Source organism: Tamandua tetradactyla, chromosome 2, assembly GCF_023851605.1.
Source record: "Tamandua tetradactyla isolate mTamTet1 chromosome 2, mTamTet1.pri, whole genome shotgun sequence".
Lineage (NCBI taxonomy): Eukaryota > Metazoa > Chordata > Mammalia > Pilosa > Myrmecophagidae > Tamandua > Tamandua tetradactyla.
The window spans coordinates 57,431,765-57,457,979 of record NC_135328.1 but is presented as its reverse complement, the minus strand read 5'-3'; the positions used below and the strand labels follow the sequence as shown (position 1 = coordinate 57,457,979).

Here is a 26,215-nt window from a genome sequence, read left to right as displayed (position 1 = left end):
TGGGAATTATCTCCTATGCTGCCAGGGAGACTTTCCTGGGTGTCATGTTCCATGTAGAGAGGAGGGCAATGATTTCACGTGCAGAGTTGGGCTTAGAGAGAGTGAGGCCACATCTGAGCAACAAAAGAGGTCTCCTGGAGCAGAATTATGCACATCATATTATGAGTTTAGAAAATTGAGGGAAGCACAGCAACAGCAGAGGTAAATAATGGGATGAAGGACAAGAGTTAAGAGGAGGTTTAGATTTCTTATTTGGTGAAGGTGTGTTTATTGGTTTTCTGTCTCTTGAGAACAATGAAATTATCTAAAATTGAGAATGTTGATGGACTGTGGCCTTTGGGCCCTCTACATGATGCCTGAAGAATACAGGTGGCTGACGGATGTACTGACAGAGAAGTAGAATGGCGAACGATGGTGTATACTTATGACCGAAGGTGGTGCTGCTCAAAAAGGAACAATGCTACCAAACATTCCAGAAAGAATTAGTACCAATCCTGCTCAAACTCTTCAAAAAAATTGGAGAGGAGGGAAAGCTACCTAATTCATTCTATGAAGCCAACATCACCCTCATACCAAAGCCAGACAAAGATATTACAAAAAAAGAAAACTACAGACCAATCTCTCTAATGAATATAGATGCAAAATTCCTCAACAAAATTCTAGCAAATCAAATCCAGCAACACATTAAAAGAATTATACATCATGACCAAGTAGGATTCATCCCAGGTATGCAAGGATGGTTCAACATAAGAAAATCAATTAATATAATATACCATATCAACAAATCAAAGCAGAAAAACCACATGATCAACTCGATTGATGCAGAAAAGACATTTGACAAAATTCATCATCCTTTCCTGTTGAAAACACTTCAAAGGATAGGAATAGAAGGGAACTTCCTTAAAATGATTAAGGGAATATATGGAAAGCCCACAGCTAATATCATCCTCAATGGGGAAAAACTGAAAACTTTCCCTCTAAGATCAGGAACAAGACAAGGATGTCCACTATCAGCACTGTTATTCAACACTGTGTTGGAAGTTCTAGCTAGAGCAATTCGACAAGAAAAAGAAATACAGGACATCAAAATTGGAAAGGAAGAAGTAAAACTCTCACTGTTTGCAGATGATATGATACTATACGTCGAAAACCCGGAAAAATCCACAACAAAACTACTAGAGCTAATAAATGACTACAGCAAAGTTGCAGGTTACAAGATCAACACTCAAAAATCTGTAGTGTTTCTATACATTAGTATATGAACAATCTGAGGGGGAAATCAAGAAACGAGTTCCATTTACAATTGCAACTAAAAGAATAAAATACTTAGGAATAAATTTAACTAAAGAGACAAAAGACTTATACAAAGAAAGCTACAAGAAATTGTTAAAAGAAATCACAGAAGACCTAAATAGATGGAAGGGCATACCGTGTTCATGGATTGGAAGACTAAATATAGTTAAGATGTCAATTCTCTCTAAATTGATTTACAGATTCAGTGCAATACCAATCAAAATCCCAACAACTTACTTTTCAGAAATAGAAAAAACAGTAAGCAAATTTATCTGGAAGGGCAGGGTGTCCTAAATTGCTAAAAGTATCCTGAGGAAAAAAAAAAAAATGAAGCCAGAGGTCTCATGCTGCCTGACTTTAAGGCATATTATGAAGCTACAGTGGTCAAAACAGCATGGTGCTGGCATAAAGATAGATATATTGACCAATGGAATCGAATGGGGTGTTCAGATATAGACCCTCTCACCTATGGACAATTGATAGTTGATAAGGCAGTCAAGCCAACTCACCTGGGACAGAACAGTCTCTTCAATAAATGGTGCCTAGAGAACTGGATATCCACATGCAAAAGAATGAAAGAGGACCCATATCTCACACCTTATACAAAAGTTAACTCAAAGTGGATCAAAGCCCTAAACATTAGGTCTAAGACCATAAAACACTTAGAAGAAAATGCAAGGAAATATGTTATAAATCTTATACTTGGAGGTGTTTTTATAGACCTTACACCCAAACCAGAAACACTGAAGAAAGAAAGAAAGAAAAAAATGGGAACTCCTCAAAATTAAACACTTTTGTGCATCAAAGAACTTCATCAAGAAAGTAAAAAGACAGTCTACACAATGGGAGACAATATTTGGAAATGACATATCAGATAAAGGTCTATGCAGAATTTATAAAGAGATTGTTCAACTCAACAACAAAAAGACAGCCAATCCAATTACAAAATGGGAAAAAGACTTGAACAAATGTGTCTCAGAAAAGGAAATACAAATGGCCAAAAGGCACATGAAGAGATGCTCAACTTCCCTGGCCATCAGAGAAATGCAAATCAAAACCACAATGAGATATCATCTCACACTCACCAGAATGGCCATTATCAACAAAACAGAAAATGACAAGTGCTGGAGAGGATGTGGAGAAAGAGGCACACTTATCCACTGTTGGTGGGAATGTCAAATGGTGCAACCGCTGTGGAATGGCAGCTCCTCAAAAACTGAATAGAATTGCTACATGACCTGACAATACCATTGCTAGGTATCTACTCAAAGGACATAAGGGCAAAAACACAAACAGATATTTGCACACCAATGTTTATAGCAGCATTATTTACAATTGTAAAAAGATGGAAACAGCCCAAATGTCCATCAATAGACGAGTGGCTAAACAAACTGTGTTTACATACATACGATGGAATATTATGCAGCTTTAAGACAGAATAAAGTTATGAAGTATGTAACAACATGGATGGACCTTAAAGACATTATGATGAGTGAGATTAGCCAGAAACAAAAGGAAAAATACTGTATGGTCTCACTGATATGAACTGACACTAGTGAATAAACTTGGAATATTTCGTTGGTAACAGAGACCATCAGGAGATAGAAATAGGGTAAGATATTGGGTAATTGGAGCTGAAAGGATACAGATTGTGCAACAGAACTGAATACAAAAACTCAAAAATGGACAGCACAATACTACCTAACTGTAATAAAATTGGGATTGTGCAACAGGATTCAATATAAAAACTCAGAAATGGACAGCACAATACTACCTAACTGTAGTACAATTATGTTAAAACACTGAATGAAGCTGCATGTGAGAATGATAGAGGGAGGAGGGCTGGGGGCATAAATGAACTCAGAAAGAAAGATAGATGTTAAAGATTGAGATAGTATAATCTAAGAATGCCTAGAGTGTATAATAATAATAGTGAATTTAAATAATAATTTACAAATCTACAAATTTTAAAAATGTTTTTGCGTGAGGAAAAACAAAGGAATGTCATTACTGCAGGGTGCTGAAAATAGATGGTAATTAATATTTTAAAATCTCACCTTATTGTGAGACTAAAGCAAAAAATGGTTATTTGGTATAAAATTTATATTTTGACTAGTGCATTTCCTAATATAACTTATGCAGATAGTTTGATTGAACACCTTAAGTACTTGGAATCTCAGGTAGGACATGAGATTTTGTTGGTTTGTCCAGAGTGATGCCCCGATGAATCCCAGAGTGATTTGATCAGTGAGTGGAAAAGTATTTGTGAAGTCCCCTTTTGGGAATGGTGAGAAAGGGGAGAAATTCAACTTCCCCAAGTTGCATTCTTGATATTCTCACAAGCAGTGTGGACAACCAAAGCTGTAGGCTGAGCCCCCAGTCTTGGGGTTTCTTCATATGAAACTTAACCCCACAGGGGATAGGTCAAGCCTGCTAAAAATTAAGCCTAAGAGTCACCCCCAAGAGAGCCTCTTTTGTTGCTCAGATGTGGCCTCTCTCTCCAGCCAACACAACAAGCAAACTCACCATCCTCCCCCTGTCTACATGGGACATGACTCCCAGGGGTGTGGACCTTCTTGGCAACGTGGGACAGAAATCCTAGAATGAGCTGAGACTCAGCATCAAGGGATTGAGAAAACCTTCTCAACCAAAAGGGGGAAGAGTGAAATGAGACAAAGTGTCAATGGCTGAGAGATTCCAAACAGAGTTGAGAGGTTATCCTGGAGGTTATTCTTATGCATTAAGTAGATACCACCCTGTTACTCAAGATGTAGTGGAGAGACTGGAGGGAACTGCCTGAAAATGCAGAGCTGTGTTCCAGTAGCCATGTTTCTTGATGATGATTGAATAATGATATAGCTTTCACAACGTGATTGTATCTTTGTGAAAACCTTGTGTCTGATGCTACTTTTATCTACCTTATCAACAGACGAGTAGAACATACAGAATAAAAATAAATAATAGGGGGAACAAATGTTAAAATAAATTTAGTATGAAATGCTAAGGAAAGCGAGGGGTAGGGGGTATGGTAAGTACAATCTTTTTTTTTCTGTTTTCATTTTATTTCTTTTTCTGTTGTCTTTTTATTTCTTTTTCTGAATTGATGCAAATGTTCTAAGAAATGATGACTATGCAATTAAGTGATGATATTGTGAATTACAGATTATATATGTTGATGTTTTAGTTCATATGTTAAATTTTTTAAAATTAATAAATAAATTTTTAAAAAAGGAACAACATCGTGAGGCATGTAATGATGTGAATGAACATGTGGGACTTTTGGTGAAACAAAATAAGGCAAAAACAAAAAAAAAACAACAATGGTGTGATCACCTTTAGAAAATGCTAAAGAAAACAGGGGCCTAGATTGTAAGCTTTTAGAGCAGACACATTAAGTCCAGAGTGGTGATTATTATTTCTGGATTTTGAGAGGCTGTTTTATATATATAACCTGATATTTAGATATAAGAATGAAGCCGAACAGGTTGGGGTTAATGTAATTCAGAACATAGGGGTAAGGAAGACAGTGTCTGTATTTTAGAACCACACATACTCTTTGAGACCAATAGAAGAAAGGTTTATTTGATCTGGAATTGAAATTTTCTGTAGTGCATAATCTAATTCAACCTATCTGTATAGGTCATTTGAGCAACTGAAATACAGGAGCACAGAATAAGAAAGATGTCCTTTAATCTTGTATAGATCATTGTAATGCCTGGAAACATCCTAGAGTATATTAAGCAAATAATCAAAAAGTATTGGCAAAGTCCCCTGAGGGATGGGAGAATGAATATGGATCTATTAAACCTTATCATCAGGGAATCCCCTGATACTGTGTCAAACTTTAGGGATACCCAGATCAATAGGTCATGCCCTCGATCATGAGGCTTACTCTTGTGAAGCTTATGTATGTAGTGGAGAAGCTTAGACTACCTATAGGTATGCCTAAGAGTTACTTCTGGAGGACCTTTGCTGTTGTTCAGATGTGGCCTCAGTCTCTCTAAGCCCAACTCTGCAAGTGAAATCATTGCCTTCCCCCATACGTGGGACATGACATCCAGGGGTGACAGTCTCCCTGGCAATGCGGGAGATGACTCCCAGGGATGAATCCAGACCTGGCACCGAGGGATCAACAATTCCATCCTGATAAAAAGGGGGAAAAGAAGTGGAATTAATAAAGTATCAGTGGCGGAGAGAGTTCAAATAGAGTCAAGAGGCTACTCTGGAGGTTGCTCTTATGCAAGCTTCAGGTTGACCTTGTTACCTACCATAACCTGCCAACCCCCAACCAGGACCAATCCAGCCAATCCTAAAGAACACCTAGGGTTATATATAAGATTCCACAAGGGTTCCAGGCACTAGAGTAACTTTCCAGAAACCTACAACCTCCAGATGGATCCCTGGTCCATATAAGTCCTGAAACCTAGCCCAACCTCTTCAGAACATCATGTAGTTCCATCTCCCTATCCTATATTAGTGACAGACCCTTCCAATATCAAAAATTTAGCATTGCCATAGCCCAAACAACCCCAAAGAGAGGGATGGAAAGATGAAAGGTGATGGTAGAATTATACATAGAAGACAGGACTTAACAAATGAATATGAATGCTGAATCATTAAATTGATATCTCTTTTAGTCTCCAGTATTTTGGAGCAGCTAGGAGTAAAAACCTAAAATTGTGAACTTGTAACCCATGTTAAAGTCTGAAATATGTTCTGCAACTAATTGTGGTGCTATGCTATGAAATTTATAGCTTTTTTGTATAAATGTTATTGTTCACAGAAAAAGAAGGAAAAAAAGTCAATTGTGATGATAAAAAAATATTTAGCTCTCCAGGCTTCTATATTCTGGAGTAGCTAGAAGGAAAAATACGAGAGGATTGTATGGTAGCCCATGACAAACTCTAGGATCTGTCCTATAACCACTTGTTGAAGAGCGCTTTGAAAACGGTTGCTTCTTCATTTCTTTGCTTTGTATATATGTTATAGTATACAATTTAAAAAATTTTTTTAAAAAGTATCATGGATCCCCTTATCCCATATTATCGACAGCACCTTCCAACATGAAAAAGTTAGAATGGCCATAGTCCAAACACCCCTAAAGAGTGGGAGAAAGATCAAAGGTGATGGTGGAGTTATACAGAGAAGGTAAGGTTTAACAAATGGGTATGAGTGCTGAATCGTATTGATATTTCTTTTAGGCTCCAGTAACTTAGAGCAGCTAGAAGTAAAAACCTACAATTGTGGAATTGTAACCCATACCCAAATCTGAAATCTATTCTACAACTAATTCTTGTGATGTACTTTGAAATTGATAGCTTTTTTGTACATATATTTTATTTTTCACAAAAAAAGAAAAAGAAGTGGAGGAGTGTAACAGAGAAGGTAGGATTTAAGAAATGAGTATGACTGATGAATCATCAGCTTATACTCCTTTTGTTCTCCTGTGTCTTGAAGAAAAAATGAAAAATTGTGGGGTTGTAACCCATACCAAGCTTTAAAATCTGTTCTATAACTACTTGTTAAAATACACTAGGAAATGTATTGCTTTTTTTAATATATGTTATATTTCACAATAAAAAAAGTGTTTTAAAAAATGGAGGGAAGCAGACTGCAAGGAGCAAAGGACTCACAACCCGATGGATGTGGGTGGCAGAGAGGCTGGGAGATTGAGAGACAAAGGAGTTGTGGGTGTAGTTCCCCAGGACAACTTTCAAAGGCCTAGACAACTCAAAAGAGACTTCTTGGATGGAGGCTTGAATCTGAGAATGAGGCACGTAAGAGAAGGGAGGTGCTGGAGCACCTTTCTCCGTCCAGTTCAGATCTGCTCCAAAGTGGTGGTGTGGTGGTGGTGGCAGCAGAGATGAAGGGCCCATTAGTTAACATCTTGTCTGTGCTCCATTTAGTCAATAGAATGATCTGACGTGCCAATCTGACGGTGCCCCTTCTCTACTCAAAACATCTCTTGTGACTTGACACTTTTCTTAAACCAAAAGGCAATTCCATGTCCAGGAACTGGCCCCCACTGACTGTCACTTCAGCTTTCCCCCAGCTCCTGCCCTTCCCTTACTCTGATCTCTTTCGTTTGGAGTCTTTGTGCCTGTGACCTCTGCTGGAACGCTCTCTCCACACTCTGGCTTTACAGGTTTCCCTTTAGAGGGTCCCCCCGCCCCCCCCCCCCCCCAGGAGGCTTCCTTCCTTCACTCAGCCAATGTGCTCCCTTGGCGCTCTCCATCCAAGAGTTCTTGGATAGGGATGAACATTTGGATATGATGGGCAGAGAGGTGACAGGACCGGATCCAGGGGAGTGGGTGAGATGGAGTCGGAAGAGTCTGAGCGCACAGCCCTAGGGCACCGCAGAAAATTGGGGCGTCGGAGTTTGGGGACCCCTCGAGGAGACCAAGAAGGAGTAATTAGAGAGGCCAGAGGAAACCAGGAACATCCCAGCGCCAGGAGGAGCTGTTTAAAGAGTGAGGGGTGGAGGTGGTAGGACCCACCTCTTCCATCTCCCCTCAGTCTGAGGCCCGTGGCAGGCGGGGGTGGTTCGGGTCATCTGCCTCCCCCACGACCCCACGCTACGGGGCTCTCTGAGCGGCCTTGGGGCCCGAAGGCCGAGGGTGAGGGAGGAGTGCCAAAGGTGTTGTTCTTTGGGACTCCTGGGGATCCCAAGTTCTGGCGCCTCTCTGTGTGACTTCGGGGACTCCCTTTCCTCTCCAGGCTTCAGCCTCCTCGTGGGTACTCGGGGGACGCTGCGTGCCCAGGCAGAGAGCTGAAGAAGGCCGGGGGAGGCAAGAGCCCGGGTGGGAGCGGGGCCACCCACTGCGGCCGGCCGGAACCTCCAGGGCCTGCGGAGCCTGCGCGCGGGGCTCCTCCCCCGGGGCGGGGGTCGCGGTGCCGGCAGCTGGCGGCCCCGCAGCTGCAGCCTCAGCACCTGCTGCGGCCAGACGGTGCGGGCGCGGCCCGACCCGGCGCTCCCCCTTTGGCTGCAGCAGCGGCGCGGGAGGCGGAGCCCGAGCCGAGCCTGAGCCGAGCCGCTGCCGGAGCCCTGGCCGCGTCGGGGCCAGCTGCCCGGCGGGACCGCCCCTCGCCGAGAGTGTCAGCCCGCCAGGTCCGCGTCCGCGCGGGCGGCGCCTTCTCTGCAGGTAAGGGCGAGGTCCCCGCGCCGCAAAGTTCTGGGGGGACTGTGGGTCCCCACGTACCAGGCCCGTGTCTCGTGCAGCTGCAGCCTTCCTGCCCCTTGGCTCCCTCGGCGCCTCCCTCCGCCGTGCGCTGCGCCTGCACCCCCGACCCGGGCGACCCCCTCCCGCCTTCGGTTCTCCACCCCTCTTGGCGCGGGAGCGCGTCCGCGGGCTCGCTTCGGGCCCTAGTTAGGGCCTGCAATGGTTAAATCTTTACACAGTATCGATTTGTTGCTTAAGTTTTCGAGATCTGCACGGTGTGCTGGAAAGAGCGGCAAACTGGAAGGCAGGAGACCTGGGTTCAGGTCCGGTCGCAACCAGCGCCAACTTTATTGTGACCTCGGTCGGTCCTCCTTTGCCCGGCCTCGACGGCCACCACTTGGACCCGGAGGGGTTCACGAGGGACGATTACTTGAGAGGCCCTGCCCGTGTTGCCATTTTGTGAGTCGAGGGGCATCCCTGAGTGGCTCTGCTCTGGGCCAGGAAGTGTTGGGACTCACAGAGTTACAATCAGGTCACGTTTCTAAACTGGGCTTTAAGACAGGTTTTGAGTCAACCTCTGGGAGTGGAGAATGGATATTCCTTAGCCTGGGTGTCAGAGGCGGTGGCTTCTGGTGACTGGGTGACCTTGGGCAGGTCAGCCTCTTCGATTTCGCAGCTTGGAAGATGTAGGGGCAGCGTTCCTTAGGTAGGTCAGAGGTCCTTCCGGCTGCAGATTCTGGAGAAGTGGAACATACCGGTTTATGGATTTAGGGTCAGTTTGTGGGGGAGGCAATATTTCATCAAGAATCCACCCAGCACTTGCAAATGGCTATTTAGAAAATAAAGGAGGCATTTGCAGTTTGCTTTGGGAGTCTCAAAATAGACATGGCAAGGATTGGTGAATGCTCGCCTTGCCTCCTTCAGTGCTTTGGATCATCATAAAATATTCAACGGCATAATGATTTGTTTTCAAAGTGGGGTATAGATCAGGAAGCGTTTTTGTTTGTGAGTCCGTTATTTTTGTAAAAACCTCAAAATGGTATTTGAAAAAATAATAATGCTCTATTCTGGAGGTCCTGACGTAAAGGCCAGTATCTACTTGTTTCTAGTTTTAAAGTGATGGTTGAGATGTTTATCAATCAAGGCAGTTTAAAATCGCTGCAAATAGGGTATCCTAGGGTGCTCAGCATGGTTGGAGAGTCCTACGGTTTGGCAAGTCCGTACTTTCCCGGGACAGGAGAATTCTGGTGTAGCCACAGCAAAACAAGCTCTAGATTGTTAACTGTACCATGCTAAAAGGTGAACTTTGTTCTTTTGTCCAATCTCTTGTCCCTGCTTGTCCTGCACTTAGCATCTCCCCAGCGTGTTCATGAAATGCATTACTATGAAAGGATTCTTAGGGAAGTGATTTTATTATTTTATTTCCTTCCTAGACATCCTGGTTTTAAGTTTCGAGCTTTATGAAATCAGAGAGAGAACTGGTGAAAGTGCTTTGTGATCGGAATAAGGAAACGGCAGAGTTGAGGCATATGAGTTTGTCTTTCTGTACCCCATCCACGAAGCTAATTTGTCCAGAATCTGTTTTCTCTTAGATGCATTCAAATGGCACAAGTCTTTCCCTTTTCAGTGGTTCAGCAAGTACTTTCTCACCAATCACTTCAGGAGGTGACAAATATGGGAAACACTGACAGCCTTACCCTCAAGGTTTTAGAGAGAAGAAGAGAGAAAATTTACCGCTGGGCAGTCTGGGAGTTAAATCACGTGGGACCTGGAGAAAAAATGCTCTGGGGAAACTGAGGAGGGTGAATTCCAACTGGGGAGACTGGGGAAAACCTGCCCCGTGGAAGGTGGAAGAAACAAGCTTTCAACAGGTGCAGAGGAATAAAAGACTATTTTTAGGTCATCTGGTACGAGCAAAAGCACAGAGCGTTATTGGGGGAAGAGTGAGTATGATGGAAACACTAGAGAAGCAGAGCAGTTCAGAGCAGAGGACAATGGAAAGGGGTTCAGGAGACAGACACACCTGGGCTGGAACCCATGCTGGTTTGGGGATATTGGGCTGGTGACTGGACAGCTCTGAGCCCCGCTTTTCTCATTTGTAAGACGGTAATAATAATAATAGTCCCAAATTCTGCAGAATGAAATGAGCTCGTGTGTGAAAGTGCCTAACAGAGCATTTGCATGTAATAGGTCTTTGATAAAAGTTGTTTTATTTTATCAGTGTGTTCAGGGACAAGCTCAATAAATGTTGCTCAGCACCCTTGGGGTATATAAATGGTGCTTTTTGTTTTGGTGTGTGTGTTGGGTCAGAACCTCACTGCCCTTTTCCAGTGTGGATGGAACTCCTCATGACAATTGGGTCTACATACTCAAGATGCCTCCTGAGCGTGGTCGGGAACTTTTTGTTATCTGGAGGAAGCTCAGATCGGACACCAGCATCAACAGCACTGAATGCCCTGTAAATTCTATGAGGTGGTGGGAAGCCACCGAGGGGTTAATACAAGACTCAGTCCCTGCTTCCCACAGCATTATCGCTGTAGGAGGGCGCATGTGCTCAAGGACCCAGGTGGGGGGATTTGACAGTCAAATGCAGTTATAAATATATCAGTTTTGTCTATATCCTCTGGGCATGAGGTGCTGGCTCCCTCTGCCTCAGAGCAGGTTGTCTGAAATTTGCAGTCCTCAAGACAACATTGTGACACCATGTAACCCTGGGTAACTGTCCTTCTCTGTGTATTCAGTGGTTATTCATAGAGCACCTGTTATGTGCCAGGAGCCTGCTCTAGTTGCAGGGGATACATTGGAGCAATGGGCAAGTCTTTGCCTTCCTGGTGCTCAGATTCTACTTGGAGAAATTTAATAAATGAAGAAATGCTAAAATAAGATAATTATAGATCATGTTAAGGACTGATAAGGGAATAAGCAGGGTGATGTGCGAGAAAGTAACCAGGGCAGGGGGGTTGCATGTGAGGGTGGTCAGGGAAGGCCTGTCTGGGCAGCACAGCTCTCTAAGAGGCCCCAGAGCTCTGTGGGTGGGAATGCAGACTCTGGGACCATAAATTACTCAGATTTGAATACTGGCCCCTCCACTGACTAAATATGTTCCACGGTCAGGTTATTTAATTGTCTGAGCCTCCGTTTCTTCATCTGTAAACTGGGGATAATAATAGTCTGCATCTACCTGAGAGGGCTGTTAGGAGGACTAAATAAATCGACATATGCAAAGTACTTAGAATAATGCTAGGTATGTATAAGCAACAAATAAAAGCTAAATTAAGGGAATGGGGGTTGTGGATAGGATGTTCCAGCTGAAGAAACAACAAATGCAAAGACCTGGAGACCTGAAAAGGCTTGGTGCAGTCTGGGTCTACTTAGTGGGGAGACTCCAGAGCAGGCTCTCTGCTCCTTCAACACAAAACTATGTTTTAGGGCTTTAAAAAGACAAGCACCCAGATGCAGCACCCTTACCTGCAAGTTCAGGCCCAAAGCATTGCTGCTGCTGCTGCTGCTGCTGCTTTGGGGACATTTCATGGTAGACCAGCTTCCTCAGGGTCCCTCCCTCCCTCCCTCCAGTTCTCCCTTCCTCCCCCTCTCTGTTCACAGGCCAGTGAGGTGCTCACTGACATGTAAATGGAAGGCTAGAGCGGGGCTGAGCCCTTGGTGCCAAGGCCTCGGTTACCAAAGCCCTGTCCTGCCCACCTGCTGTGGGATACTCAATGGTCACCCCCCACCCCCAGCCCCAGTTCCCTCCACGTCTGGAAACTCTACAGCAGGAGGAGGAGAACATCTATGACCCTGCCCTCTCCCTTGTCCCCTCCTTACCAAAATGCAGTCAGTCACTGTATCTTGACGTTTTTACTTCCAAAATCTCACTCAAACACATCCCCATCATTTTCACTCTCTTCTGTCCTCTCTACCCTGACGTGTGGCTCGGATCCCATTGCCATCACGCCTCTCCTCAAAGACCTTCAGCGAGTCCCCTGTGTATGAAGAGTAAGTCCAGAGTCCTCAGCCCGGCAGATGTGATGGGCTATCTCTGGCCCCCTCTCTCCTGCCTCTCCCTGTTTTCCACACATCATCTCCTGACGCTCTGAGATCTTGGCCTCTAGACCTTTGCTTCTCCTGCTGGCCCCTCTGCTGAGTATGTGCCTCTCAGCCTTGTGGTCTTGTCCACGCTTGAAGCCCTAGCTCAAATCCTACCTCCCCTAGGAAGTCGTCTTCCAGATCCCCTTGCCTAGGGTTTTCGTCCTCCCCTGACCTCCCCCTGCACTGCCGCCTCTCATGGAGAAGCCATTGCACTCAGCCTTGCAGGATTAGATGTGTGGTCACTTGTGTATGTGGCCCCGTCCACTAGAAGCTCCAGGGAGGGTGGGTGCAATGTCCCTCTCACCTCTGCCCCGTGGCCCTTTTTGCAAGGCCTAACCCGAGTGCAAAGCTCAAGATGTTCATGTTGTATTGGATTGAGAAAGGTCTGCGATTTCCTGAGATCTGAAATTGTTTGAGTGGAGCCAGAAGCACAAAGCTGATGCTCAGGGGTTGCAGTCCTCAGCTGAACTCACTGGCAGCATTCCGCTGCCTTGAAATGTAGGTCCTTCATTTGATGAAGAGTTGGGCCAACCTCAAAGATATGTCCGAATTTTGAATTTAGCTTTTCAACGTGGCTTATTTATTTGCATAAATATAGTACGTAATATTTAAGCCTTCAAGCTAAAGAAATTTGGCAATAATTATTTATATTTTAAAAGCATTCTTTGCTGTACCAAAAGATCTGGTATGGAAAGTTTTCAAGTACCAAATGTGCTTATGAACTTAGCACCTTACAATATATAAAATTTTTATTTATGTACTGCTGTTGTAGTTGTACATTTACTGTGTTCTAAGGTATACATTAAACTTAATATCTGTTCATGGAAGCAGGAGTAACACTGGCTCTGCTAATATGAGAGTTTTTAAATATAATTGTTCTCCTGAAGGTCATTGGGAGGCTGATTTGGTACATGGCTGACTGGTCTAAGGGCAGTAGGTGGTATTTTTATTTAAGTGGCACAGTGTTTTCAGGGACCCACCTAATGTTTGATAACCTTTTTCTGTGAGTGGTTAGAGATGATTCAGGCATGCAGTCATTTCACAAGCTGGCTGCTAAATGACTTGTGCCCTTAACATTGGTTTTTTTTGGGGGGTGGGGGGAGACCCCCACTAAGTACAGGCTATAAAAGATACAGAGCAAAATCTAAAAGTATGAAAGTATGTTCTTTTGACTTCTCTTAAGGAATGATCTGAAAACCTCAGCTGTTTCAGTAAAAGGGTAACATGGCAAATTTTCAAAATCCTGAACGGAAAGCGCTTTAGAGGAGTCTGTCCGGATGTAATGGTGCTTAGTTCTCTGAGATTTTGACTTAGGAGAAGACAGATGCGCAGGCAGATGAGAAATCCTGGGCTTCCTTCCTCTGAGTGTTCAGAATGTAGGGTGTAGGTTAGAGCTTACAAAAAACAGGGAATCACCTGCTCCCCTCCCCCACCACACACACACACACACACACACACACACACACACACGCCTAAATAAAAAGCAAAAAGCATTGCGGATATTAACATACTTTGTGGATATTAACATGTCAAACTCTGGGTAACTACTTGAATTTATTGTTTTCTTTGTTTCAAATGTAGAATTCAGAAAAATCTGTTGTTCAAATAAAGGGGAGGCTGCCATTTGTTTTTATGAAAATAATTCACTTGGCTGGAGTCTCTATTCTCTCGGTTTTCTCTGAAGAAAGAATATCAAATCCAGGCTTTCCAGAGCAACTCTGTATTTATTGGTGTGGGTGCTTTTGGCTCCTGGTCAGATTACTGGGTGACATCTATATGGAGATATATGTGCTTTTCCCCTTTCCTCTGCCCTGAGCTGGAGTGTGGGAAGGGGGCATTTTGTAGATAGGGATTGATAGAATTGGTTATTTCTTTCCTGAGCTCATTCCTGGGTATTTTCACTACTTAGTTCTTCACAAAAGCAGTGGGTTCTTTAGAGGTCATGGTGGGCTGATGTGAACGGGGTCATGACAGTGTGCTCTGTCTCTTCGCTGAAAACCTAGATTTACGCACACGGTGCAGTATTTAGCTGACAGTCACAGACTCTCAAACAGGGTTGCAACTTGGGAGATGATCAAGTCAGCCTTTGTCTGGAGCAGGAATTCCCCTAGCAGACCCAGCCTCTCTCTGCGTGGACCTGCCAGTCCCCGAGGCACTCTAATTCCAGTGCTGCTTGGCTCTGACTGTTCGGGAGTGGGGAGCGCTTCCCGAGCTGAGCCAAAAACCTGCCTCCAGGCAATGGTTGCCCCAGTGGCCTTGATCCTACCCTTTGAAGTCCCACAGAAAAATCCATTTCTTTCTCCCTGCAACAACCATTCAGACAATTTGGGCACTCACAGTCAGGGATCTGGTCACCCTGTCTTCACTTCTTTAGGCAGAATGCCCCACTTTATCCTAGTCTACTGAAAAGGGCAGAGCCAGGAACTGGGCACAACTGCGCAGGTGGAGTGTGACCAGTCCAGAGGGGAACAAGACCATCTCAGCCTCGCTTCAGAATCTGTACTTTTATCAGTACAACATGAGGCCCAGTTAGGGTTCCTGTGGGGTCCCCTCAAGTTTGCCATCAGCTCCCTCTTCTGGGCCATTCTCTCAGTGCTGTCACCGCTGCCCTGGGATCATCTCACATCTGCCCAGAGTGTCCCCCTGAACTCCAGCTCTGCACACGTCAGTGTGCTTTGCCAAGAAAGGCCTGTGCAGGGATCGGTGGTGGAGAAGACAGATGGATCAGACAGGCCCTGCCCCACCTTCAGCTAGCAGTGAGTCAGCGCTGGGCAGTGTGTGTTCCTGAGACCCATGGGAACCCAGCAGAAGGACTGGGTATACCTTGGGGAAGATCCAGGGCTTCTGGAAGGGCCCAGCATTGGCGCTGAGCCATGACGGGTGAGTAGGAGATGGAGGAGAAAGATGGATAGAACAGCACACCCGAAGCTCTCCTCATCTGTGTCCCTACCATCTGATTGCTTCTTCACGGTCATCAATTGGAGCCGAATTGGAGGAACTTCAGGTTTGGAAGGGACCTTAAGGAACATCTGGTAGGGAAGATATCCAAACGGCACTGCTTGGAGCCCTAAGTGAGGGTAGGCGTGGGGTTCAGAGCTCTCTGCTTCTCATTTTGCTTGGCTGGGTTTAAAGAACCCAGAATCATTTAAAAAATCATTTAAAAATGATTCTCCATTTTGACAAGGCGTGCTTGATGTAGCCATTTTGAAATGAAATGCCCTCACATCAAAATATTCTGCTTTGGCTGGGAAATCTCTTCTAGGATGAGGCCTCCCCCTGCCATTCCTAAGATAAGAGAGCACAGTCTAGAGCAGAGGTTGGGTATACAGTGTTGAATGAGGAAATGAATGAATGAAGGAATAACTATGACAATGCCTTATTGCTCTCTTTACAATCACCAGTGGGCTATCCTGACCAAGTCAAAGGCCTATATTGGCTAAATCTATGACAAAACTTAAAAGAAAGTTAATAAAAGTTAAATGACAGATGGCCAAATAAAAAATGTAGGTGGGTCCCTGTGTTTCGCTGTCTTATACCTGCTCCCGGAGCTGGCCCACCCTGTCAGCCAAGGGCAAGCAAAGACTCAAAAGAGTCGTGTCCGCTCCCCACGCTTTCAGAGGGTGAGGAGGCTGCAGACCTGGTGTCCGGTGTCTGCAGCTGCTGCCTGATGTCCGGGGACATGGCCAGACCTGCCTGTGAACGAGCTCACAGCTGGCTCTTCCTTGGCATCCCACAGCCCTGTGTAGCCATTCCTAAGAGAATCGGTCAGAGAGACAGCGGGTGTAGGAGAAGGTGCCTGGGCTTTTGACTCAATCAGATCTGGGTTTTCTAGCTGTGTGAACTGAAGCATAAACTTTCCCTGCTTCTATTACTGATCAGCTATGAGTGTTATAGAAAGGAAGACTCAGGGAAGACTTGATTCCTGTTTTCTACCCTCACATAGTAAACATTCAATACTTTGTAATCTCCTTTTTTTAATATTATCTAAAGGGCTGTCCTGGAGAAAACGGATAAAACTTGTTCCATGTGTTTGAAGCTATCCGGAATCATACTTAGTCATCTCCGCTCCCCCACCCCAAACGTCATCCTTTCCAAGCACCTGCGGTCTCCTAAGTCATCAGACTTACAGCACTACTGACATCTTTCGCTTCTTTCTCTTTAACCTGCTAATCACCACCGACTCTCTGTGTGATTTGGAGAGGTTGCTTCCCCTCTCTGGGCCTCAGTTTCCTATCTGTGGGCTGGGTTATTTCTGAAGTCTTTTACAGCCCTGCTGCCACACTGGATCCCACAGACTGACTGATAAGCCGCTATGTGAAGGGTGATGTTCTAGGTCCCAGAGCCCACAGGGTTGGAGAAACACTCCTCAGCCCTGTACAGGTCCCAGCTTGGGGTGGGGACAAAGAAGCTGATCATCATACTGAGTGCTGTGGCAGGTAATGAATCCGGGGCTGAGAGGATTGGAGCCAGAACAGGGGGGCTCACCACTTGGGGAATGTTTGGGCTCTCTGCCCTTCAGAGAATAATTATCCAGGAGTGTTTGCTATCTGCATGAAAGCATGAACGATGGAGAGTAGTTCCTTCAAGGTGGAATTAGGAATTTTAGCTTTGGATTGGAATCATCAGTATGGAAAATCTCAGCAGACGTGGCCTGGGTTAAGGGGCCTTCTTCCCTCATTTCTCCCCCTCCGTCCCTCAAAGGAAAAAAAAATTCACATCTCCGGAATATATTGACCTTTATGCACAGAAGCTCATGGAATGTGCGGTTTAGTTTAGCAAGCACCGTTTTTGTGCCTGCCTGAGAAATGTCTACGTGGATGCAGAGTTACATGCTTAATGAGAATCAGTCTCTCTTGTGCCATGATTGTGATCAGATGCTAATTTTCAAAGACAGTTTCAATTTTCCCCAGCTGTCTGGATGACAGATGCATATGACCTGTGCGCACTCATCTCCTCTCTTGTATGTATTCTGCCCAATTTAATTTGGTTAGCATCTATAAGCTTTTATTGATTGCCAATTATAAGTCTAGCCCAGTATTGAGAGGCTAGTGGTATGGAGAATACATCACGAGCCAGAAGTTTCTTTCCTAACTAAACTGATTAAGACTTACTCTGAGGAATCAAAGAACAGAACCATCTATTCGCTGGGGATTGCTGGGCTGATTCGTGTGAATGCCAGAATTCTGGACCCAGGCAGAGAGGTCTGGAAAGACAGATGGGACGGTGGTTCTCTAGGAAGGCTTTTGGAGGAGTCTGTATCAGAGATGAACCAGGAATTGTGAAGCAGAATCCAGATATAGAGGGGAAAGAGCAGCTTGGCAGATGAATTCGATATTAGCTAACTTTATAGCCTCATTCTCAGTCCCTCATTCTCATGCCCTAGGAATGAAATTCTTCCTTCAACACGCCTGGCTCCAGTATGCCTCTGCAGCTTTGCTTGCGCTGTCTCCTTTATCCAGCCCTTTATCATCTACCGGTAACTCCCGAATTATCCTTGCAACTCCTTCGGGCCTCTGAGGTTTGGGCTTTATTGACTTTCCTCTCCTGGATTCTCATATGGCCTCATAGTGTTTTGTCTTTAGCTCTCTCTTAAGATGGTACCTGGCATGTAACAGGCACCCAAGAGATATTGGTTGAATAAATGAATAGGTGAATAAATGATAGACTCACCTGCTGGAACTGTGAATTTGCTGAAAGAGGGCCCCAAGGTGGAATGTGGGTGGCAGACACAGAGCGGGGAGACTCCAGGCTGCCCCTGGAGCTAGGTGCCCTGTTGGAGAGGGGGGTAGAAGAGTGGCTTTCTGATTAATAAAAACACATAATAAAGAAATACTCTGAAAAAAATACTAATAGGCACTAAACATTTGCGGGAGGTAGGGGTAGGAATCTGCCTCAGGAATAAAAGCAAAGAACTGCAAATAAATGCATCAATATCCCTTTTATTTATTTACTAAATTGGGGGTCCATGAGCAGTTGGGAAAGTTGTCCTCCCATTGACTGAGGAAGTGAGACTGGGATAACCCTTCTGGAGGGCAATTTGGCTTTATCAAAAGCTTAAAAACACGCGGTGTGACAGTGGCTCAGTGGCAGAGTTCTCACCTGCCATGCCGGAGACCCAGGTTCAATTCCTGGTGCCTGCCCATGCAAAAACAAACAAACAAACAAACAAAACTTAATCTCTGGGTGGGCCACCGTGGCTCAGCAGGCAGAATTCTTGCCTGCCCTGCCGGAGACCCAGGTTCGATTCCTGGTGCCTGCCCATGCAAAAAAAAAAAAAAAAAAAAAAGCCTAAAAACCTTGTGCCTGGTCTTTCAGGCAGCAGTGCCACTTGTAAGAATTTATCTTAAAAAAATAACTAAAGCTGTATTATGCAAAGTGTTTTGTCACTTCTAGGAATTTATCTGAAGAAAATAATTAAATATGTATTATACAAAACGTTTATCTCAACATTATTTGCTAAAATAAATCAAATCTCTAGCAATAGGGGATTAACTTTAAAAATCACACTCCCTGAGAGTGTAAACAGAAAAATATTATCGATTAATAAAGACACAGGGAAAATTATTGCTCTAGGAAGAAAATCATCTTATAAACCAGTGTATACAGCAAGATCCCAGTTATGTTGAAAAGATATATTTATATACACACACGAGGGCTAAAAACATAACTAACAATTTGTAGATTATAGTGGATGATTTTTATTTTCTTCTTCTCAAAGAAGAAAATTTTTGAAAATTTCTGGCAGCTATGTGTATTACTTTGGTAATCAAAGCTAGAAAGGAGTGTTATTTAAGAAGAAAAGATAAGCCTTTTGGAGAGCATCGTTTGAGCTTCAGGGGGTTGAAAGCAAGATGAACACATAATTTATCTCGCCAATTCCAGACAGGTAGTGTTTTCAAAAGGAAGACCGGTTTTGGGTCCATTTGTGTGAGTGTATTTATAGAAGTGAAAGCTTTGGGGGAAGGAAATGAATTGATTTTTTTTCCCCTTGAACTTTTGAAATTATTTTTTCCACTCCATTTGTAATTGAGCCCAGGGAGCTATTCTTATTTCTGCCTTTCTTGGGCACTGTGTTAAACCTAAAAATGTTAACTGGCTTAGAATGTGGGCTTTGCTAAAATGATTCCCCTTGAAGTGTTCGCGAGACCCTGTCTCATACTTAGAAATGGAGTCTTGAGGAAAATCTCTTTTGAAGTCCATTTTGATCTTCCACATGACATGCTTGGCCCCCGCATCTCCGGCAAGTTTGGATTCCCAAGTCAGAAACCACCTCTGCTCTGACATTGTCATGGGCTTCACCAACTGTGGGTAAGGAATTCGGAAGCGGCACCTTTGCTGGGCACTGTGGGTGGAAAGATATTTAAGGGCCAATCTGGCATCACCCTGTCCTGTGGATGCAACATTAGTCTACAGAAAAAGAGATCAGAACTGAGTAGAATCTCTTTAAATATTAAAGAGATGCCTTTTGCGACACATCTTCAAAGAGCTCCAAGCATTTCAGACATTACATCATCATTACTTTTCACGGTGTTCTTGCTTGAGAAGTTCATGGTAAGTATTATGATCTCCATGTGGGGCAGAACGTAGAAATTATTTTGAATAGTTAAAGTAAACTTAGGAGTAGTCCTGACTAGATATAAAATGATGAAAGAAAATGGAGCAGATTTTTCTGGGTTTCTTCTTTCATGGGTGTCCTGCATTACTCTTATTACTCTTGAGTTATATTGCCTTCCTTTACTTTGCCCCACCAACATTTATTGAGTGCCAACCATGAACAAGAGATGGTGCTGAGCACTTCTGGCTAGGAGTAAAATTTAACCTCCTTAGCCCTCCATTTAAGGCCTTAGGTGATCTGACTTCCACCTTCTTTTTTCACCCTGAATCACTCACTGTACTTCACATACCGTTTGTCTCTCACACCCTGCATCTGAACTGAACCTTTGGTCTTCAGGGTCCCCCTGTGCCATCTCCCTACTATGCATTTTCTGTGTCCTTCCCCAGCCACTGCCCCCAATGCCTTCCCCCCACCCCTGCGGGTCTCACTCTCTTATCTCCAAAGCCTCTCAGGATAGTTCCCCATACTATATCCGCAGCTGTTGTGACCCCACACTGCCAAAAACCCAAGCGTTCTACCAGCCCCTCTGCTCTGGTCCTTACTATTTTTTACTCTGTATTTTAGTGATTTATATGAACTCTTCGATGACATTTCAAGTTTCTTGACTGCAGAAATGGTTCAGTTCATCTTTATGACTCTCTCTGTCAGTGCCTTGCACACATTAGAAGTGCAAGTTGTTGTATGAAGGAATGAAATGGGTATAATTTCAGGCTTGCAGTCATCGAGTTTTGCTGAGCTCTGTGGGGTGCAGAGGTCCGAGGTCCCTGTAGAACCCCACTCAGCCCAACCCTTTGATCCTTTCACCGTGACCCCTTGCTGCTTGCAGGCCTGTTCTGTCCTTTCAATACATCAGTGCACACATCTTTCACTTAATACCTCTCTCACGGTGTTCTGGGGAGACACAAGAAAAGTGAGACAACTGGGGCAATTTTAAGAAAGTTGCCTCTTTGCTTATTCCTTTCCGGAGCTTTTGTACAGACCATTTGTACTGGGTGGGACCCTAAGACTGCAAAGGGCTTTATCCCGAGCATCCTGCATTCAGGAGCTGGCATGAGGTCGGAGGTAGTCTAGTGCTTCACCCGTGGCGGGCTGTGTGAGGCTGGGCAGGTCATTTAATCTTCCTGTGGCGTCATTTCCCCATCTGTTAAGCCGGGGTGATGTGCTTTGGTGACCTATCTCCCCAGGATGCGGTAAGGCTTAGTGAGCTAATACCGTCTGCTGCTATTCGTTTTAACTAAAGACGACCAGGCAAAACCAGTGCGGGGAGACAAGGTATTACTGAGGATTGGAATAAACTCTACAGCCATGAAACGGTTGTGTCATGAGACTTGGGAGTCATCGTCTGTGCTGCCCTCGGCACACAGAGGAGGCCGGTTTGCCCATTGAGGACCTCCAGAGGTTCCCCTCTTGGCTGGTTCCAGTGTCGGAAGTCTTGAGAATGAGAATGGCGTCTGGAGGATGCCTGGGCCATTCGTGCTAAAACGAGAGAAGCGAGCCTGATGTGGGGAGGCCGAGCTGCCGCAGCCCAGGGCCTGGAGAAGGAGGACCCCGCCCTGCGGGGAGTGGGATCCGCGCCGCGGAGGGACCGGCCAGCTCTGGCCACGTGGCCCGGCAGTCAGGTGTGCTTGGGCTTATTGATGAGTTATAGGAAGGTCATTTGATAGTCATATTCTTGGGGCTGCAATCTTGGGAATGTGGCTTTTTATCTTTAAAAATAGCTGTGTGCTGCTGAGACGCCCAGGAGCAGTGTCCTGGATGGGTGGGAGGTGCCAGCATGGGGCTGCCAGGGAAGCAGGGCGGGCTTCTTTCCTTGGAGGAGTCCCTTCAGCCCTGCTGGACTGGTGAGTGGACGCGTTCTCATTCTTGCACCATGCCTTGTTTTCTTTAGACTGTTCTCGGAAAAAGGGCTGTTCTTTTTGTGGTAATTATCTTCCTTGTATATTTGACAGAATCTATTTCCCTGGTCTCTTTGTTCTTGAACACTTATTTGTGAAACCTGTTTGAGTAAAGTTTCTTTGGGTCTTCATGATGGCAATGTATTTGTCATGGGTTCTTCTCAAATTTCACTGATAATTATTCCTCACGTTTTGTTTTATGCTTTCAGGTGGCAGGATCTTTAATCATTTTACATATAGATGGGATAATTTTTGAATCCTTCAGAACTAAATTGCCAACAGGTTTTCAAAATTGTGAGATCCTAGGATATGAGACCTATAGACTGGATATTTTCCCGTCGAATAAACCTTGGTTTTACACGGTAGATGTCCTGAGAGAGTCGTGTGTGGTCTATGGTTACACTGCTAACTAGTGACAGAATCAGGACTTGAACCCAGAATTCCTAACTCTCTTGCCAAAATAACTCTCTGGTCTACTCTAGAGAATGTATCCTCTGAATTACGAGTAAGAAGGGGGGAAAAAAAAACCCTGTCTGATTTAATTATTCATATGCCTTAATTAAAACGAATCGTCTACCTTTAGAAATGCCCATTCTGGAAACCACAGCTGATCTCTTGACCTTGAATCCCAGCCTTCATTTGACAGGCTGCATTGATTGTCCTTAAAATGTGGTCCTCAAAGTGTGGTCAACTTTCTCCCAGCACTTGTTGGAATTGCAAAATACCAGCTCCAGCCCAGCCCTGAAGAAACAGGAACTGGGGGTGAGGACCCGCAATCTGAGTTGTGACAGGCCCTCCAGTGATCTGATACTCGGGGAAGTTGGGAAACCAGTGCCTGATCTGACTTAAGTCACACCTCCCCGATCTTTCACAGCCAGTGCTGTGACTCACCTTGGCTATTTTGTGGATTGTGAGTTTTCTTCTCCGAAGAGAGAGCCCCTGTTTTGCTGCTGCCAGCTTTTAGTAATGATCTCTCTTTTTCTACTCTGCTTCTCCTCATTACTGCAACACTCATGCACACCTACACTTGGTAGGAGTAAAATCCCTGTAGGCAGATATTGAAAGTGAATAGGAGATTTAAATAGAAAGTTGGAATATTAAAGAGGTTTGTAGAGAGAGAAAATCTTCCAGCTGCTGAAGTACATTTCCTAAATTTTAAGACTTGCTATCTCTCTAAGGGTAGCAAATTAAGCTGCTTCTGATCGTATTGTTTTCTATCCTCTGTTGGTTATTTCATTCATTCATTCAACCAACACATTTATTAAGTACCTTCTATTTGCATGACATATGTTAAGTGTGTGGGGAAATGTATTTGACTTTATGGGAGGTAGGGAACATGCCTAGAAGTAACTATTATCTAAGCCAGCCCGTGATAAAGACATAGGAATCATCTCCAGAAAAGGGGCTGCGAAAGCCTAGGGGAGGAGAACAATGGGAGGCTTCATGGAGGAGGTGGCATTTAAGTGGGGCTTAAGAGGCCCCAAAGCTAGGATTTTACAGGGGGAGTTTGAGAGAGGGATAAGGAACATCCTAGACAGAGATGGAAAAAGGTAAAGCTTTGGCAGGGGCACTCAGCACGGTTTGTTTGGATCAGGGGTTATTTGAAAGGAATAACCTTTTGAAGAAAATGAGGAAATGCAGTCAGAGGTGAAAGGAGGAGGCTCTTTAATCACTTGCTTTAGAGTTTGTTCTTTGTCCTGAAGGCAGTGGGGAGCCATTGAAGTGTTTTGAACAAGGAAGAGGACTAACCAGAGCTAAATATTAATCTGCCATCAATGTACGAAGTATGTCCAAGTATGTGAAGGGGAGGCTTTGTTGTTTTCATCTTATAATTATTTTGCAGCACTATGCTGATATATTGAAAAATAATTTTAATGTTTTGTTAGGAAGTAATTGCTTTTCTTATGCCAGTCATTAGATTTTTTTTTTTTTTTTGGTCATTAGATTTTGAAATAAGCATCCAGGGCATAGGTTATTATCTGGGGGAACCCAGTTCTAATTTTATAATGGTGTATCTGCAGGAAAATACAATTTGCTTAACAGAAATGGCTTCCTAGGAAACTCTAGAACTCACGCTTAATTCTTTCCCTATTCCCTTTTACCAAGATTTTCTTTTGAACAAAAAATAGCTGTATTCATTTTACTCAGTGATTACCTGGCAATACCAAATCTCATAAAATCTATAAGTATTGTGAAGCTTTCTTGCTTCTTCCTGCTCAGCCTCCAGGGCTCTTTTTCCTCTCACTTGAAGGCTTACTTTGTTAGAGTACCTGAATCATAGTCATTTTACAAGGGTTTGCCTTATTCCACCAGTGGCTCTAATGGGAATAGTTGTAGAAAATTTGAGTGTCATATATTCCTTTATGTGTTGTTTTTAGTATTTGTAGTACAGTATTTGCTGCTGCTAATTTTTTTTCAGTAGAGCTGTCTTTATAGAGTTTAGATAGTGAGCGCCATTGATTTCAATTATTCATCCAATATATGTTAACACCTGTTTAGGACTGAAGAATCTTGATGAATCAAAAAACCACAGCCCTGCCTTCATGGAGCTTGTATTCTAGCAGAGGATTTATACAATAGTCAGTCAGGAGACGGAAAGTACCGTGTTCTATGGAAGCACAGACCCAGAGCTGGAGGTCAGAGAAAAAATTTACAAGTGGGGTATAAACTGAGACTGAAAAATCAGTCAGGGTAGATTAGTGGTTGCCTAGGGCTGGGGGCAACTTCCAATGGGTAGGATTTCTTTTGAGGGTGGTGAAATGTGTTAAAATCAGTTGTAGCAATGGTTGGACAACTCTGTAACTACACTAAAAATCAGAGACTTGAACACTCTAAATGGGTGAAACATATGATATGTGAACTATATCTCAAAGTTGTTTAAAAAGTCAATAGATAGGTCAAGCCTACTTAAAATTAGGCCTAAGAGTCACCCCCAAGAGAGCCTCTTTTGTTGCTCAGATGTGGCCTCTCTCTCCAGTCGACACAACAAGCAAATTCACCACCTTCCCCTGTCTACGTGGGACATGACTCCCAGGGGTGTGGACCTTCCTGGCAACATGGGACAGAAATCCCAGAATGAGCTGAGACTCAGCATCAAGGGATTGAGAAAAATCCTAGAATGAGTTGAGACTCAGCATCAGGGGATTGAGAAAACCTTCTCGACCAAAAGGGGGAAGAGTGAAATGAGACAAAGTGTCAGTGGCTGAGAGATTCCAAACAGAGTCGAGAGGTTATCCTGGAGGTTATTCTTATGCATTAAGATATCTTTTGCAAGATATCACCTTGTTCTTCAAGATGTAATGGAGAAGCTGGAAGGAACTGCCTGAAAATGTAGAGCTGTGTTCCAGTAGCCATGTTTCTTGATGATGATTGAATAATGATATAGCTTTCACAATGTGACTGTGTGATTGTGAAAACCTTGTGTCTGATGCTCCTTTTATCTACCTTGTCAACAGATGAGTAGAACATATGGAATAAAAATAAGTAATAGGGGAACAAATGTTAAAATAAATTTAGTTTGAAATGCTGGTGATCAAGGAAAGGGAGGGGTAAAGGGTATGGTATGTATAAATTTTTTTTTCTGTTGTCTTTTTATTTCTTTTTCTGAATAGATGCAAATGTTCTAAGAAATGATTATGATGATGAATATGCAACTATGTGATGATTTTGTGAATTACTGATTACATATGTAGAATGGAATGATCAAAATGGGAATGTTTGCATTTGCTTTGTGTTTTTTGGTATTTAAAAAAAAAAAAGTCAAGCAGAGAAGCCAGGCAAAGAGGAATGAGAAGAGTGTACCTGACAAGGGAACGACATATGCACAGGTTCAACGGCAAGAATGAAGCTGGAAGAGATTCAACAGGGCTGGAAGCCCCCTGAGAGGTGGAGATTGGTGAGATGGAGGAAACAAAGGGGCTGCAGAGGTGAATGGTGCCTGAACAGGCATCGCCTTGAAGACCTGTAAATAGTAATAATAGCTGCTGCCATTTAGCGAGTCCTTATATACTTGACACTGTTCTAAGCAGTTTACATTCATTAACTCATCAGTCCTTACAACGACCTTGCAAGGCAGCTACTATTGTTATCCGCATTTTACCAGTGGGGAAACTGAGGCACCAAGCAGTTAAGTAACATCTGAACCTAGGTCAGGCTCCAGAATTCAC

At 44.0% G+C, this 26,215-nt stretch overlaps 1 protein-coding gene across 2 annotated transcripts in view; it reads left to right on the top strand.

Moving 5' to 3' along the window:
- The first annotated feature begins 8,346 nt into the window (after window positions 1-8,346).
- The window catches only part of FRMPD1 (FERM and PDZ domain containing 1), a 95,779-nt gene continuing 77,910 nt past the window's right edge, over window positions 8,347-26,215 (top strand). For both annotated transcript variants that reach the window (XM_077147655.1, XM_077147654.1), the window contains exon 1: window positions 8,347-8,435. The gene's annotated coding sequence lies outside the window, so the exon portion shown is untranslated. The remainder of the gene's footprint in view (window positions 8,436-26,215) is intronic.